Here is a 6,819-nt window from a genome sequence, read left to right as displayed (position 1 = left end):
AGTGAAAAAGAAAAACAAGGAATAGGACAGAAAGTGCGATAACATGCAGTACTTGACGAACCAGCCTGCAAAAGATATTGCAATTCAAACGAGAGTGGGTGCAAGGGATCAAAAGGAACTTCATGGTCCTAAGCACACCCAGCACTCCAATCAGCAACCATGGTAAGCTTCACGGAACACATGACCAGCTGAGAAAACAATAAGAGCTTGAGACGAATGCTAAATATCACATGAAAGAGTAGATGCCGTGTACACTTGGAGGAAGAAGGCGAGACAATCCAAGCAATAACAGTGGCAGAATCTCCTTCCGGCAAAATCTGATCCTTTTCAAAAGTGAGTGTAGCAGCTTTGAGTCCAGCTCGAGCACCAACCAATTCGATAAGAGGAACAGAGGTATAATTTAGTCTGATAGATGCAGGATACAAAGGTGTACCACGATAATTTCGAATTACATAACCTGCTAACGCTCTTCCCAGCTTAACTGAACCATCAAAGTTAACCTTTAACAAGACCGAGGGGAGGGGAAAGCCATCTGGCAAACAAACCTACCTGATGGTGAAGATGAGGAAACGGAATTGGAGAAACCCCAGCACCCCTATATACCGATTGTTAAAGCTTGAGAGCGCCGCATATGGGGGCCATCGTGAAGGAAACAGAGCAGTTGTTTGCCCAAACAAGGGATTACGAGTAGATACTGTACCTTAAAAGATGCGTTCACCGCTTGTGTTGCGGCCCGTCTCCAGTGGGGTGCTCGGCCGAGGGCCGAGCCGCTGCACCTAAGTATCGGACGGCAAAAAACCCGAAGAGGATGTCTAATTGCCGAAGATGGGTGCATAGTCCAAGAAGTCGAGAGTGAAAGCAAGGGATGGTGGCGAGTGCCGATGATGAACTCCATTCGATGCTGTGGGTGTGAGACCTGCAAGAAAAATCTCGTCGGATCCTCTGACGTACAAATTAGAGATATTGCTCGATAGAGAGTGGAGCAGAGTTTTGGCGTTAGGATCTCAAGCGTGAGCGCGTGAGACATATATATCTGGAGGAGTCTCCGCTTATCTCTATTTATAGAGGGAACAAAGTCAATGACGGAAGGATGGACGATCATTCCGAGCATGTCCCATCGCACGGAGGTGCATGGGGCATCCTTAAATGATCCTGATGGAGGGTGTACCTTATCTTCGGCGTGCAGGTGACCGCAGCGGCGGACGCTACCGCACATGTGGCATAATTAATGAGCTCGTGGCTTTCCATCATAGCGCGCAGCCAGCCCAGGATATGGCTTTTGGGCGACATGACTTGATGTGATCTGATGGGATAGCATGGCAGACATGTTCAGTATTCGGCTGCTCGACTGATGCCCGTGGCCGGAGGTCCAAAAGTCAGATGAGTGACTCTGCGAACTAGTGCTGCTTGACTGAATAGTCGGTAGGACATCGAGGAAGTAGTCGGCTATGCATCGAATGTCGTTAGCTAGCCGAAGATCGTATGTACACTGCATGTCGATCCAAGTCGGCTTGGTACCGACTTGGCTAAGCCCATTGCCTTTAGTTGGTGAAGTATCGTCGATCTTGGCGCCGATCGGGGCATGACCCACCAATCCAAGTCGGGTCGGACCACAGCAAACTAGTCGGCACGACGTGCTTGATCGGTCGGGAGGCGAGGAAGAAGGATAGTCGGGTAAGGGCCGAGGATCTACCCTAACAGCGTGCCAACCAAATCAGCCGCAAGTATATGCCAACATAACCTTAACTCGTTTCTCTGCTTAAGGCACCAGTGAAAGTATCGACTAGTGCCGGCAAAGAGCTGAGGCTAAGGCTATATTGCATAAGATGTGCAACAAACGGCTAGCATCGGAATGGGAAGTGGCAGGTAATGAATGCATGCTCTAATTCTTCCTGCCGACCATGACATAAGTCACAATAGACACTAACTACTGCGGCAAGGCATGTTGGCATACCAAATATTCCCTAGTTGGAAGTCTGGACCAAAGCAGTTTCCAACAAAAAGGATTTAGAATTCATAGGAATGGAAAGCCGCCAAATACAGTGGATCTGAGGCCGAGACAGAAGTAGAGGGGGACAATGCAGCTGAGATGTCATGCAAGGTAACCTTGCGTGCCCCAGTAGTGCTCCAACATAACTGATCAGGTCCGGACCCAGCAGAGATGGAAATATTGGATATGATAGACATTATTTCATCCAAGAACACAGTTTAAAGGGCATCGATGTTCCAAGAGTGAGATTGTGTAATAAAAGCAGAGAGCTGCTTCCCCTGAACATCAGCTTGAATATTGAAATAAGTTGGCTGATTTGTTATTGGAAGAGAAGATATCCATGGATCCATCATAAAATTGACTTAAGACCCATCTAAAAGAGCCCATTGAAAGTGGTATGCGATAGGAGCAGCATTGGTAACAATTTTACACCAAATGGAAGAAGATCTGCATGGTGGAATATAGTGACCCCAAAACTCAAAAAAAATGATATTTAGAGCTGGCCAATTGGGCCCAAAGAGATTGGGGGTGCAAGATAAGCCGAGAAGCAAGCTTCCCCAACATGTATTGCTACTTTAAGTGGAACAAATGAATACCAAGAACCGTAGTGGACTTTGGTGCACAAACTATATGCTAAGAAATCAAGTGCAAGCCACGACGATCAATAGAATGGCCCCAAAGAAAGGCTGAAAACTGCTTCTCAATCTTTTACAAGATGGAAGAAGGAATATAAAGAGAAGCTATCATATAGAGTGGGAGAGAAGTCAGCACTGATTGCAGCAAGGTTGCTCTTCCTATAAAGAAAAGATCCTTTGATTGCTAGCTTTCAAATTTGGCGTCTATCCTACCTATCAGATGAGTAAAGTCAGAATGTCTCAAAGTGTGACTAGTAATAGGCATACCAAGCTACATCTAAGTGTTAGCTTTTGAATGAATAGATATAAGATGATGAATTTATCGTTTGAGAAGCATCAGACGAACTAAAAGCGATGTTATTCAAACCATTCAATATTTCTTTTCTCATTTAATGATGCCCAATGCTTGGAAACGCACATTCATAGCTCTCATTCTCAAGAATAATAATCCTACTGCCGTCACGGATTGTCATCCTATAAGCTTGTGCCATACTGTTTATTAGATTGCGGTGAAAGTTTTGGCTAATAGGTTAAAGCCTCTTCTTTTCCATATCATATCGCGTAAGCAAGGAGCTTTTGTTCCTGATTGTAATATTGCTGAAAATATTCTGGTGGCTCAAGAAAATTATGCACTCCCTTCAAAAAGCTCCTTCTACTAGAGGATTTCTTCTTATGAAGTTGGATATGGAAAAGGTTTTCGATCGTGTTCACTGGCCTTTTCTTTTTCAGATTTTGACCCAACTTGATCTTCATCCAATCTTTATTACTTGGCTAAAATTATGCATCATGAATCCTGAGTTTGCTCTTTTGATCAATGGTGTAGCTACCTCTTGGTTTCAGCCCATTAGAGGACTCCGACAAGGATGCCCCTTATCTCATTATCTGTTTATAATTTGCTCAAAGATTCTATCTAGATTTCTCAACTATGCTGTGAGCTGCAGTCTTCTTAAAGATTTTAAATTGCCAAGAGGGGACCCTAATATGACCCATGTTCTTTTTGCAGATGATTGCTTGCTTGTTGCCAATGCCACTGTGAGTGATGTTTGTTGTCTTAAAGCTATAATTGATACTTATTGCACTCTATCAGAACAAGCTATCAATCTTTTTAAGTCATTTATTTAAATTAGCCCCTCAATCCCAAATTTCATAAAAGCTTAGATTAGAAGCATTATCTCTATTTCTGAATATAATGGGATTTGAAAATATTTGGGAGTATCTCTTTCTGGTGGCCCTCTATCTGCTCGTGACCTTTTTTTTATTCATGAGAGGATATCGAAAAGAATTGTTAACTGACAATGGAAGGCTCTATCTATATTGTGTAGGGCTACCTTGCTTAAGATTGGTTTATCCTCTATATCCCTTTACAGCATGTCTTGTATCCATATTTCAGTTGGCTTATTGAATAAGATCGATAAGGAGTATAGGTCTTTCCTTTGGGGACATGATGCTAATCATCACGGTTTACATCTTGTTTTTTGAAAAAAATGTTTGTATGCCTCGCAATTAAGGTGGCTTGGGTATTAAATCCATTTATAACATCCGAAAAGCTTACTTGTGTAAACTAGCTGCTCAACTTGTTTTGCATCCAAACTCTCTTTAGGCCCGTGTATTTTCAGCTAAATATTCTTTCACTAGCTCTTGGATTTCTTACTCCAAACCTCGAAGATGCTCCCAAATTTGGGAGAAAATTTGTAGTTACAGTTTCCACATTCAAAATAACTTCATCTGGTACATTGGGACTGGTTCATCGGTTAATGTATTGAATGATCCATGGCTATCAACTATTCCTCTTTCAGCTTTGCCCACATTCATAAATATGGATTCACAGATGGTTGATCTTTAAGTAAGTGACCTTTGAATTCATCTCGAGGATGAAACTTCAGTATTCTTCAGACTCTGTTTAATGCTGAAATAATGACCCAGGTGCATAATGTGCCAATTGCATTTCATCCCCAGCCTGATCAGCTTGCTTGGGGCCCCACCATGTCAAAATAGATCTTAATCAAAGATTTTTATCATTTTTTTTAACTCTACAAATCTTTCTACATCTCCACCATCCTTCAAATGGATTTGAAATTTGAGAGTTGCACCCTGAATTAAAATTTTTCAATGAAAATTACAGTGGAATAAATTGCCTTGTAAGCTATATCTTTTTAGAAAAAGTATTATTGATCCATCTACTAGCATGTGTGATCAATGCCATAATATCACTGAGGATCTAAATCATGTTTTGGTTGGCTGTCCTTATGCTGCTAGCTTTTGGCAACATCTAACCACTTACACTACTATTTCTTATATTCTTTCTTCTCTGTCTAATTTGCTAAGCTATATCTCTACTAAAAAATTCTTGTTAATGATCATGAGGCTCTTATTGCTATAGCGGCTTGGCTGATATGGACTGTCGAAAATGAAAGAATTTTTCAATCTGCTATTTCTTTCCCAATCCAGTTAATTTGAAGAGCTCCCTATTATCTTATTCCTTAACATATAACTAGCATATCTGTATCTTTCAATCCTCCATTCTGATATTGGGGTAATTGTATGCTGTCAAGTGAGGATAGCTTTCAAACTGACTCTTGCTCTTGGCTGCCCCCTCCCACAGAAGTATTGAAAGTAAACTTTGATGCTGCTCTCTCAAAAAATAAAGCTGCTGCTGGTTATATAATCAGAGATTGTAGGGGTAAAATCATTAAAGCTGATGATAAGACTCTCTATACTTCAACTGTCTTCTTTGCAGAATTATAAGCAGCTTGGTTGGGTTTACATGTTGCTTGCCAAAAGCTAAAAATGCTTCCTCAATTTGGTTGGAAGGTGATGCACTAGCAGTTATTATAACTATAGCCAACAGTTCTTTACATAAGCCCTCTAATATTCCTGTTCTTCAAGATATTCTTTATTGAAAATCTAATTGTCAGAGTTTTACTTTATCTCATGTTCGAAGAAATGTAAACAAAGCTGCAGATTTTATTGTCAAGTCTACTTTAAATGGCCCTTTCACTTGAGATCCTGGTGATCCTATTCATGAACAACTTCTCCTTATTGTGTAAGATGATGCAAAGTTTTGTTGTGGGAAAGGAGAGTAAAATTTTGGCTCTACTAGTGCCCTACCTTTTGGTGCTCTTTAAAGTTATTTACCTAACCAGCTTTCTTTTGCGGAGACTTGCTTTGCTATTTGTGGCTTTCTACTTTTGCTGGTTGAAAATATTATTTCTACTTCTTTCTGATTCATGCATGAATTGCCACTTGCTGTCTTGACTTGGGTTTGTTGGGTTAGTTGATTATCTTTATCTTCTCATGTATCTGTTTTACTTTATATAGACTAAAGTGTGTAGGCCTGTATCTTTGTTAACTATCTTATTAATGAAAGCTCTATGCTCCTTTGCTTGTCAAAAAAAACTAAAAGCGATGTCAGACTTGTCATATATTAATTGCTTGCCTGGGGAGTCTACAATATAGATCTAGAATAAGCTTAAAAGCTAAACAATCAGAAACAATTGCCCGAGCAATGAGAAAATAGTGATAAGCAAAAAAGATATGAGTTAAAGTGGGGTTGGTACTAGATGGGTGGTAGGAACAAAAAATTTGATGCTGAATAGCTAATTGAAGAAGAGTAGAAAAAATATTAAAACATAAAATAAGAAGATAATGAGTAATTTTGATGCAACCTATCATAATAGGAAACCAAAAAATTAGCATACCATTAAAAAGAAGAAAATATTGTATTAATAATACAAAAAAAATCTATTAAATAAAATGAGGGTGAACACCCAAATATCATAGCGCACGAGACAAAAAAATCTAATTAACACAACCAAAAACTTTTTATATATCCAATTTAAGGGCCATTGAATTGTGCCAAAAAAAAGCCATTAAACTCTTAGTCCTAAAAGCATACATCAAAAGATACATAATTTCTTGAGCAATTAAAATAAATTCAATGATAGAATGACAAAAAAAAAATACAGCTTGCGTAGCATGAATTAAAGAATAAGGGATGGGCTTTTATCTATTAGAAAAGATTTATGATATAATCTTATAAGTGATATTACATAAACTAATAAGCCGATAATTAGTAACTAAGAGAGGATTTTGTTTCTTAGGAATTAAAATAATAAAGATTTGTTTCCGGGACCAAGGCAAATATTGGGAATCGGATGCGCAGCGAAATAGAATTTTAAAATTTTTTTAGCATGG

Source organism: Elaeis guineensis, chromosome 7, assembly GCF_000442705.2.
Source record: "Elaeis guineensis isolate ETL-2024a chromosome 7, EG11, whole genome shotgun sequence".
Lineage (NCBI taxonomy): Eukaryota > Viridiplantae > Streptophyta > Magnoliopsida > Arecales > Arecaceae > Elaeis > Elaeis guineensis.
This window is presented reverse-complemented; position numbering follows the sequence as displayed.